Source organism: Lathyrus oleraceus, chromosome 4, assembly GCF_024323335.1.
Source record: "Lathyrus oleraceus cultivar Zhongwan6 chromosome 4, CAAS_Psat_ZW6_1.0, whole genome shotgun sequence".
NCBI classification, from domain to species: Eukaryota; Viridiplantae; Streptophyta; class Magnoliopsida; order Fabales; family Fabaceae; genus Lathyrus; species Lathyrus oleraceus.
Window position 1 is genome coordinate 477002669 of NC_066582.1, and position 12671 is coordinate 477015339.

Below are 12671 nucleotides of genomic sequence, written 5' to 3' on the forward strand. Positions count from 1 at the left end.
CACACCTTTAGTTTTTTAGATATGTTAGATTACATGTTACAACCACAAATAATCATTATCACACTTATATTAATGTATTAAGATTAGTTTAAGCTTAAACAAAATTATGAAAAATTATGTTTGACACCTTAGCATGATTTGAATTTTTGGAGGCTTCAACTTGAACGTTGTCATTAGTAGAAAAGTGGCTTTCAACTTAGATTCTTCATTGACATTTTGAATTTATGCACCAGAAGTGTTTTCACCTTCTTTTTCTATAAAGGAGCATTGCAATGTGATATGAATGAGACCCTTTTGGACCAGAATGAATCAATTGAATTGCAAGAGTACTGTATAACACTTGGGCTTAGTCTAACAAACTCTTAAAACTCAATAATTTACTAACACAATAACAAACCCAATAATATAAAATAAATAAATATAATAAACTTATTAGGTTTGTAATACAACTCAATATGTTTGGTGTGTTCATGGAACGAAGCGAAATACAAATCAATATAATAAACTTATTAGGTTTGTAATACAAGTCAATATGGCTGAGAGGAAGGAACGTGGAACAGGTGGAAAAGACCATGTTGAAGCTTCTCTCTAATAAGATGATAATCCAAGTCAATATGTTTGGTGTGTTCATGGAACGAAAAGTTGCTTGCGATATAACGAGCTGAAGCGTTGTCATAATAGAGAAGAGAAGGTTAAATGATAGGTGGCCGAAGTTCATGCAGAATGTTGGTAAGCCATTGTATTTCACAAACTCTTGTAGTCGTTGCGTGGTATTCTGCCTTCGTAGAACTGCGAGAAACAATTGCTTGTTTCTTGGATTCCCAGGATATAAGAGAGTGGCCTAAAAATATACAGTATCCACTAATAGATCTTCTAGTATCGGGAAATATGGCCCAGTCTGAATCCGAAAATGCCTTGAGTTGCATAATAGAAGATGAGGGAAAAAACATACCCTGAGCAGGAGAATTCTTCAAATAATGAAGAACACAAATAACTGCATTGTGATGAGTTGTGGTAGGATTGGTCATGTATTCACTCAACTGTTGGACAACAAAAGCAATGTTTGGGCGGGTCTTAAGTAGGTAAATTAATTTCTGAATCAAACACATGTAAGAAATTATGTATGTCAGAGGTTCTCCTTTGTTGGATTGTAGGCGGGTGTCTCTTGACATTGGAGTAGTAGCGGGTTTGCAACCTAACAGTCCAGTAGATGACATAATATCCAAGACATATTTTCTTTAGCTAATGTTGATTCCTGACTTTCTTATTGCTACCTTGAATCCAAGGAAGTACTTCAATGTGCCAAGGTCCTTAATGTGAAAATGATATTGTAATGTGTTTTTTATGTGTTAAATGATATCTAAATTCGCACCTATAATGATGAGATCATCAACGCATATAAGTAATGTGGTAAAGGAAGTGGTACACTTATGAATAAATATAATATAATAAGCAACACATTACGTGAAATTATTTGAAACCTTTTCAAATCATTGCCCACTTTATTATTTTAAGCCTTAAATTGATTTCAATCATTTGCAAACCTTATTTGGGTAAGAGGGTTGCATGCCTTTGCGTAAAGCCATGTAAACCTCCTAATCCAAATCACCATGGAGGAAAGATTTAGGCCGTATATGAGTCTTATAGTAACAAGTTTAGCAATCTGGGAGAAAGTGTCAAAGAAGTCTATACCTTCAACTTTAGTGAAACCTTGTGCAATTAACTTTGCTTTGTGACGTTCAATAGAGCCATTAACATCGAACTTGGTTTTTTATATACCCACTTGCATCCAATGACCTTTTTTTTATAGTAGAATGGGGGGTATAAACCTAAGTTTTGTTGTCTATGAGAGCCTGAATTTCATTATTCAAGGCTTGGATCTAACATGGGTGAGAGATGACTTGTTTGTAAGTAGTCGGATCATAAGTAATACTAAGAGTGGAAATGAAATAGTAAAATGCAGGTGAAGTATTATTGTATGAAATTAATTTTAAGATGTCATAAGGAGTAGAAGAATGACAAGTATTGCAAATAAAATCATTTAAGTATGCATGCGCGGTTTGTGTTCAAGATGCAAAAGATTAATTTTTCTAAACTATACATTGATTTAGTCATTAACACACAATATCAATTATTATTTAATAAGTATTATTTAATTTATTAATTATTAATTATATAAAATTATATTTTTTTAATGTGACGTAACTGAAATCTTATGACGTCGCACCACTTACACAATATCATGTCAGTGCCACGTCATAAAATGAAGTGGCAACTAGGCAAATCTGGAGAGGACTCGAAAAACTTCTTAAAAGTTAAATATGAAGCAGCAAAAAGCTAATTTTTTAAAGGAGACTAAAAAATTAAAAAAAAAAATAGAAGGATAAAAAGTGCATTTAAGTCTATTAAAGTTTAATCATAATTTTTTTATGGATTCATTGTAATCACTTCTAAATCATAATTTTTTTATGGATTCATTGTAATCACTTCTAAATTTATATAATTACTGACTTTTAAAAGTTGCTCCTCAAATACTTGCTTAACGGGAAAAATATCAACCCGGGCTCTCACGATTGTGTGTGTGAGTTTCCAGGGATTACTACCACTTCGACTACATGAAAAAAATGCAATTTTTGTATCATTTTTACCTCAACATTCTTAAATTTTGAATCTCTAACAATGCAAACCAACTGAACTCTCATAATTAACTAAAAGTATAAAAGAAGACAAAGTAAGATAAGGTTGTCTCAATACATCCATTGCATTTGCATATAGCATAACACATTCATTTCTTTCTCAAGGAACAACAAAGACCAAACATGTTTCTTATAGGTACGATCTAGCCAACATATTTTATAGGTACGATCTAACCAACATAAATATCAAACAGATGTCTTATAAATATGAATATAATCAAGAACACTAACATGAAGATGGTGAGTATTGTCCTCTTTTAGGATGAGATCAATAGTTGATTTTGTATCAGACTCAAATGTGATGATAGGATATCCTAAGTACCAAGAGAATTGGAGTCCTTTAAGGATATCGTAGAGCTCAAAAATTATAAACACGACCACATAACTCAGAGAAGTCATGCATGTTAGATATATGACTTCACACACATGAGGGGGTGAATTATATGGTTCATAAAAAGTTGATTTTTTCCGGATTATGACCAGAGTTTAAAAATATTTTCAAAATGTTTAAGTATTGTGCACAGAAAATATATTGTAGAAAGTAAAATGCAGAAATTAAAGAGTTTAGGGAAAGAAAGAACATCCGGAATTATAAAGGTTTGGTCCAAACAAAAAAGATATATTCTTCTCCCCAAGAATTGATCTTGAGAGTATCCAATAAAATTTAAGAGCTTTTAGTAGGTAATGCTTACGAACCCCCTTATACAAGGAAATTGGTTGTCTTTCAACCAAAACAACAAGACTCAACAATTTTGTAGTTTGGATCTTTTCTCTCCCAAAAGATGGATTGAAATGGTTAGTCCTCCTTCCACAAACGATAGATCGAAATGATTAGTATTCTTTCCTTAAGAACCTTATAGTTGTTAGTCTTCAAGCTTTTAAATTTTTTTGTAAGTTTTTATCATGGACTGAGCTCGCGGGCCTTAAACTTTGGTTTTACACTAGCAAACCAAGAACCTGGGAGATTTTAATACCAGAATAAATCTCTAATTTTATCCAAGCTTTTATCACGGGTTAAGATTTAACCTAATCTTAGTTTTATCATGGGCTAACTAGGAACCTATGAGATTTCATCACGAGCTAATCTCGAACTATCAAACTTTTATCACGGGCTGAGCTTGAACCTAAACAGGAGTTTGATCACACAATCCCTAAACCAAAAGCTTTTACGAATTTAGATTATAACCCAAACAAATCCTAAATAGATAATATTCAACCATGGTATAAACAAAAAATTTCTTCGTGAATTTTACAATTCTACCCTTTCAAAAATACAAATTTTTCTCACTCGCAAAAGGACGTTCTCAAATAAGCATTTCAGCTAAATATTAGTGAGGGAAAGTAAAGAAAAAATTTAGAGAGAAATGGAGAGAGTGAGAAGTGTCAAAACATGTTTCTGGATTGATTTGAAATGAGGGAATAAATCACTATTTATAGACTAGAGGTTGACTAAAAAAGGGAATTGATTTTAATGTCTTTTAAGACAATCTAATAGATTAAAGCCCAATGTTAATCGATTAGAATATCAATGGTAACCGATTATCAGTTCTAAAAAGGAAGTAAAAAATATATAGTCGTTGTACATTATTAAGATGTTGTTATAATCGATTAAAGTTTAATTTTGAGTTGATCTAATTGATTAGATAAGTGTTGCAACCGATTAAAAGATGCAAAATCTTGCCCGTAGCAATTATGACTTCTCTCAATTCATCTGACATAACCTCGAGACATGTTTTAAATATTTTATTTGAGAAAAATTAGTTTAAAAATAACTTTTTAGTGTGTGTGTATGTGTGTGTTTTGGCCATGTGCTTTTACAAGAATGCTCTTTTGCTTTACAATATTCACGCAAACTAAGGTATGGCTTCTTTACACTTCAAAATTTTGTCATGTGCTTTCTTTTGTTGACACTTGCTTGAGTTTATATGATATAAGACTTGAGCTTATGTTTCATTTGGTTGCCAACATCGGATAGTCAAGTCCATCAAACCTTCATACTTATTTTGCTTCTTTATCCATTTAATCACTTATGCTTAACTTTATTAGAAGACATTGGAGTCATCATAAATAAGTTGTCATCATTAAAACTTCAACAAAATATGTTGTCCTTGTTAAAAGAATCTCACATGCAAAATAAGGTTCCATAATGCATCCACTAGCCAAGATTATTGCGAAAAAGACCTACAAAACTAGCACGGACCCCGTTTCCAAAAGAGCTTTCAACTATGTTCAACTTCAATCCAAGATCAAATGGGTGCAACCTCTTTACTTGCCTTGTGGTGTTCGTCATAATAGGAATGTTCAAAATTCATAAAATTAAAGCATGTAAGTTAGAAATATAATTTGTAATCAACCAAGTACGCTTCCTATTTGGCCGAAATATTTTTTTTCTTTTCATTTCTAGCTTTCTAAAATTCACAACAAGTGATGACAAAAAGGGACCCAATCAGATCATACAAAATTGTGAATAGTAGTATCAATATTATTACACAGAACAAAGAAGTCAATGATTTTGCACATTGTAAATATGCATTATTGGTATAACACTACTAGCAATAATCACACGGCTAGCCCTACTAAGCAAGTTGTTATTCCAACCAAAAAAGCGACCATTAATTTTCTTTAAAATGCAATTGAAATTAGAAGTTTACACCCTACTTGTAAGCATATAAAAATCAAGTTAATTACCCAAATTGTATGTATATTGGAACTCTACCATGGATTTAAACTTCAAAACATTGGATCTAGGGACATTAAAAGAAAGATAAATCTGATTTCTGAATCTTTACCTTTAAGCCTAAAGCCCAACAAACATTATTAATAATAATTTGAACTGACCTTACCAGTGAGGCTTTAGCCTCTGTAAATGAGAAACTTTCATCATCCAAGTCAAGGCCGGAGAAAAAGGACAGTTATTGTAGATCTTTATAGGTAGCCATTTTTAAAAGTTAACATTTCTTGAATAAGAATTCTCCATACAAAGGAGGAGGATGTAAGGTGACAACATGTCTCATTTTGTAAAACCTATTTTAGAAGAAAAAAACATGCAATTTTTCTTTATTCCACTTCTGAACAAGAGGAGAGGTGATACCACACATAATAAGATCAATAATTTTAATAAAAAAACCAAAGTTTTCAAGAGTGAGTTTGAGAAACCATTAATCTATCCGGTCATAAGCTTTCTCTAAGTCAATCTTAAAAAGCAAGCAACTCTTTTTTTTTTCTTTTTTCTGGTGCATATGTTGCACAACCTCTTGTCAAATAATAACATTGTCTACGGTTCTCTTTGAAGGGGATCATGAATTTATCCAAAAGAGGACAAATACGACAAACCAAAGCTTTAGAGATGGTTTTGATAAGCACAATACAAATACTAATGATCAAAAATGTTTTTGAGTAAAAGGAGAGTTGACCTTTGGAATGGGGATGATCATAGTCTTAATTAGTTTTAGATCAGTCAGGTCAATACTAAAAGTCTCAGGAACAAGATACCACATATTTACCAAAAATGTCCCAATAACTCTTAAAAAATAGGCCGAAACCTTTCCATACATGAGGATTTGTAAGACTTTATTAGATGGTACAATTAACTTCATTAATCAAGATTGGTCGCAATAAGATATTATGTAACTCCTATCCAATTTAACGGACCTCTTCAAAATTAAGATCATGATGATGAAAAGGGTCATTAGATTGAAATAGTTGCATTAAGAATTTATATGCTTCACTCATCTCGTTCTTTGCATCATTACACTGAACACCCTTAGTATTAAACTCATATATCTTATTCCTTCTCCACCTTATCACAATCTATGTATGGGAAAGACATTGTCATGTTTAACCTGATTCTCTCTAGGTTTTTGGTACCATAATAATTCCTATTAGACGACGAGTAGGGATTATAATCATGTTGTATGCGGCTTTAGACTCAGCAAATACAAATTGGAAAAAATAGAGTGAGAATCAAATACTAACATGTCAATCCACTCCATCATGTTAGGTACAAAATCTTAAACAAGTCCAACACAAAGCTTAATTATAATTACACTTTTGGATTTAGATTAAGCACTTATATAGATACTTGAATATGGTTTCAAACTTGAATGATTCATCAATTATACAATGACTATTTATTTATATAAATATTAAAATTTGGGACTTTCGATAAATAAAACAAAATCAATTCTAAGAAGAATAAAATAAAATCTTACTTTTTTAACTTTAAATCTGATCAAAATCATTAACATTGTAATTTAACAATTAACGAAAAAATGGGACTTTCGATAAATAACAATAATCATAAAGTTGAAAAATTGAAAAAATCTCATCGATTGAATGTTGTAGTTTGATAACATTATCGATTGTAATTATATGATAAAAAAGAACATACTTTTTTATTCAAAACTTGATAATGATTTTAAAAATTAAGGAAAAACTATGAATGAGAGAAGGAGAAGAAGGAATCAATTTCATAAAATCATTTTTAGATATATCTTCTTAAAAAAAAATTGATTATATTTTAATCTTCAATAATCATTATTTATGTTGTAGGATATCAAAATTAGTCTTTCAATACATAAAAAATGAGTTAATTTTTTTAAAAACTTTTTTATTTATGAAAACCATTTTTAAAAATATACTTACTTTTTTTTTAATTCGCATGTAGTCTAATTATATTTTGAGACGGTAGTATTTAAAAATTTAAATATCTAATGTTAGACTTTTTATTATTTACCACAATCTATAAACCTATCTAAAACATTTAAGGAGTAAGTTAACAACTAGCGTGCCCACAAGAGAAAAAAACCACAAAATCTTCCCTATATTTAACACCTAATCATATTGTTAAAAAATTTATTATTCATTTATATTATCGTTTAGTGGTTCGACTATAATGATATTTTAGATAGAATTTCAGATTTAAATTAGAATCATTGTATTTTATTTTTCTGCAAATATTTATTTAAATATATATTGGTCACTAGACTATTAAAAAACAGAAATCAATTAAATTATTCATAAACCATGAGATAAATAGAAATGACAATTTGATCTATTGAGCAGATAAAATTATAATGGATATAATAAAAATATGCAAATATTAATACACATGAATATATGTAACTACCTATTAATATAATAGTCATTTTTTTCGTGTATCCGTATAATATATATTTATATATTTTAATTTATATAATTATATTAAAAAATGAATCCATTTATTTTAGTTTTAAAATATGTTTTTTCTTTTTATTTTTAAAAATGTTTATTAAAAGTTTTTTTTAAAATATATATTTTATGTATTGAAAGACTAATTTTGATATTCTATATAGATTATTAAAGATTAAAATATAGTCAAAATTATATATATTTTTTAAAATGTATCTCGAAAATAATTTTATAAAAAAATATTTAAACTAACGTCAACTTTAAGTAATTTTTTGATATTAAAAAAATATTATAAAAAAAAGTAAAATAACTAAAATAATATTTTTTTAAATAACTATTTAAACTAATTTTTCATTTCATTTTTTCTAAAATTTTCTAAATTATTTACAAAAAAAAAATGTAACGCTATCAAAAATAATTGAAAAAAAAAACTGAAACAAACGGGCACTCTATGTCCACAATTTTGGAAAAATATCACTATTAAATTATTGCACGTTTTAATATAAGTGTTTGTTCGTTTAATACTTCAACAATATTTATTTTAAATGTTATTTTAATATTGTTAAGAACTAAAAATGATATTGATCATTCTCAAAAGGAGTTGTCAAGAGTGTGAAATTGGTCAGGTCCATGTGGCTCTGGAAAGAGATAATGAACTTAAAGTGTAGTCAGACGTCTTAAAGATGTGGTACTTACCAGCACTCTGACGTCACGTAAGTGTCTATCTGACATCCTAGTAAGTGTTTATCATAAGCACTTTGTACTAAAACCATAATTGTGATTTGTTTGTGATGATTAATTTTTGATATGATGGTGTGAATTTCTGATGCGGCAACGCGGGGATGGATATGTAAGCTTAACACTTCAACGCTCAAATCAATTATAAAGTCCAAAGTGAGTAAAATGTAAGTCTCAAAAGAGAATGTGTACCTTATTCCTTTCACCTGCCATATATATATATATATATATATATATATATATATATATATATATATATATATATATATATATATATATATATATATATATATATATATATATATATATATATATATATATATATATATATATATATATATATATATATATATATATATATATATATATATATATATATATATATATATAGGAAGTCATGTGTCAGTTAATGACCTTAACTTCCCTCTGCCCCAGAAACGTATTTTCCCACTTGGATAATTACAAACAAACACTTATCAATAATATATATTTTTAATGGATAAATTTAAAGAGCTTTGCATCATTAGGCTTAACACTTGGGTCTTACCAGCATTGGACCTTTGGTCGGTCCAAAATAGTTGTTCATAGGCTTGTCAGGTGTTTTATCAATCAGGAAATCTTTTGAAGTTGATGCTAACTTCCCATCATTAAAGCTGACCATAAGGAGAAGTGAGAAGTCCATGAGCCAGTTATAGTAGAAGTGGGAAACAAAAGCATTAAATGTACTTCTCACCATTGAAACTTTTCATCAATTTTTAAACATATGTCGTTAGGCTCGCTGGTTAGGGTGTGATGGTCTTCTCTAGGATATTTGAGTGCACTTGAGTTCACTTGTATTCTCAAGGGTAAATCTGGCCATGTTAACTTTACATCTTCTTTTTCATCTGACCCGTTGTTCACTTCCTCTATATAAAGATTTCATGGTTCTTTTGGTGATTTTTTGTCATTTCTGAAAACCAACTTCGCGCCGGTGAGAGTAGTTTTTCTTTTCCTTTCAGAAGTCTTTGTTCGAGCATCTGCTTTCTCTGAATATTCTGGAACACTTCTTTCTAAACCACATTTTCAGTTACATTTGAATCTTCACCTTTATTGACAGTTATTAGTATCTTTAAGCATATTCTTGAAGTAACTCTACATAGTGCAACATATAATTGTGCATGAGAGAAAATTGATTGGGTCAGATATACTCCAACATGTTTGAGTGACTGGTCTTGACTCTTGTTGATAGTCATAGCGAATGAAACAATCAATGGAAATTGTCAATGCTGAAATTTGAAAGGAAGTCTTTTATCTGAAGAATTCAGTGATAACCTTGTAATAAAAAATTTCTCACCAATATTGCTATCAAATATAATTTTTCCTTTAAGCACATACCTTTCCATTTTTGTAATTATCAATTAGGTGCCATTATACAATCCTAAAGACGAGTCTATATTTCACAATAGCATGACTAGGACTCCGACTTTCAATCTTAATTTTAGATTTAGGAGCCCAGAAGAAACAATGGTGTTTAGAAATTCAGGAGTGTGCACATCGTCTGACATGTCAACATATGATATGGCATTACATGGAGAGTCATAATTCAAATAAGTTTTTTCTTTTCCAGGTATTAGATCTAACATGTAGTCATTTATGACATCCACAGTTGCATTCTAAGGAGCCAATATAAATCTATTCTTTAAAAAAATGATGGATCACTCATGTTATGCATTAGATCTGGATACGCGCTTTGAACAATAGCTGAAAGTGGATCACTAAAGCTACTAATCAACAAATCTTATGGTATCTGGACTGTGATATCTTCATCATTAGCGTCTCCGAAACTTCTATCACCAATTCCCAAAATTGACTCTAAAAAACTCTTTATCTCTTCGACGTCTAAATTTGTCCCTTTAATTAGAAGTCTCATGTTAGTGTTCAATGTAAGTACTTCACAAAAACTCCAAAGAGGAGAAGAATTTATAGTATAATGAACAACTTCTTGTCTTATTCCTTTATGTATAATAGGAAGAATGTGATGAAAATCTCCACTCAACACAACTATCTTTCCACCAAATGGAATATTTTTTGCTCTCAATATATCCTTCAAAGTATGATCAACAACTTCAAAATAATGTTTGTGCATCATAGGTGTTTCATCCCATATGATTAGCTTTTCAAGACGTATTAAATCAGCTAAAGGGACTTTTGGAGTTATTTCACATGTCGAATATTCATCAATATTCAATGGGATTCTGAACCTCGAGGGTGAGGTTCTTCCACCAAGAATTAGCAATGCAGCTACCCCACTTGATGCTACTATTAGGACAATCTCACCTTTCGACCTTAATGATGCAAACATTGCTCTCCAACTGTAAGTCTTTCCAGTTCCTCCATAACCATAAAGAAAAAAAGACCAAACCTATTTTCTTCGACCCTTGTCATGATACTATCATATATTCCCCTCAGTTTAGTTGTCATTGTTGACATTAATTTACGATTCTCCTCAGCTAAAGATTGTCTATCATAGTTCAATTCATAGTAAATCAATTGATTTTATCTCTCTGGTAACAGTGCCATGTCCGACTGAGAAATGTTTGGATAATTTTCCAAACTCTCATTATTGCTTTGCAATAAAATTTCAATTTTAGCCAAAGCATAACTCTTCAATTGATCTAGAGTCAAGACCAAATCTACAAATTAGAGAAGAACTTCTAATTAGAATTTATAATTAAGACAAAATAATTAAAGAATATATATATATATATATATATATATATATATATATATATATATATATATATATATATATATATATATATATATATATATAGAGAGAGAGAGAGAGAGAGAGAGAGAGATGAGTCATTATCAAATGACAACAAGGTGTCTAACATGACACTTCTGATAACTCTTCATCATATATTTGTACAACAAAATCCATCGTTGGATTGAAAACTATTATTACATAGATCACGCCTATAAAATTTTACTTCAATAAAAATTCATTTGATATGTTAAAGAGAATGATAAAAATTAACGGTTTTCATGAAGTTTTGTAAGACGTTTGTTTTTATGTATCTCGTTGACATGTCAAATGATTTTCGAATTATATTTAATTATATAGACATGATCTATATGATAATAACTTTCAATCTAACCGTGAATTTTTATTATACAAATATGCGTGAAGAGTTATTGGAAGTATCATGTTACTAAGTTTAACACATTGCTCTCATTTGATTTTGCCTCTCTCTCTCTCTCTTTATATATATATATATATATATATATATATATATATATATATATATATATATATATATATATATATATATATAAAATTAAGAATCTAAATTACTATTAAAATGGAAAAGTTGTCTTAATATAATTTTTCATATTAGTTGTTTTTTCATATAAAAATTGAAATAATTTAGTGTCTTTCATTTAATGAAAAGTAATAATATATATTTTTAACACAATAAAATATAAAGTAATATTTTCTTTGAAACTTTTATTGAGTTATTATTAGGTGTAAAGTTTTTTAAAAATATATTAATGTAATTTTTTATATTGGTTCTGTTTTTTATATAAATTATATAAATTATTTTGTATATATTATAAATACAATTCAAATTAATACATAAGTATTATAATTAAAAACACACACACACACACATATATATATATATATATATATATATATATATATATATATAATATATATATATATATATATATATATATATATATTATATATATATATTTGATAGAATATTAAAGTGAATAATATAAAATATTAATTTTATAAAATAATGCAGTTATATATATAGGAGGACTAATTAGTATACTTGAATCTATAGAAGTTATTAGTAGTTTTGATAGATCACAATGCCTATTTGTCTAGACATAATATAGCATATCAAAATATTAAATGATGTGCAAGAGATATAATTGCTGATCTCATATTTGTATATTAAGAAAGGTAAATTAAAATCTCATGAAATGATATAGCAAACACATCAAATTGTATTCATATGTTTTCAAGGCAGAATGAAATATATTAAATGCATTAATACTATATCTCCATAT

The 12671-nt window shown here is 28.8% G+C and overlaps 1 pseudogene; it reads right to left on the bottom strand.

Annotated features, from left to right (window-relative positions):
* Positions 1 to 692: 692 nt before the first annotated feature.
* LOC127138045 (uncharacterized) lies at positions 693 to 11526 on the bottom strand (annotated as a pseudogene).
* Positions 11527 to 12671: the final 1145 nt, after the last annotated feature.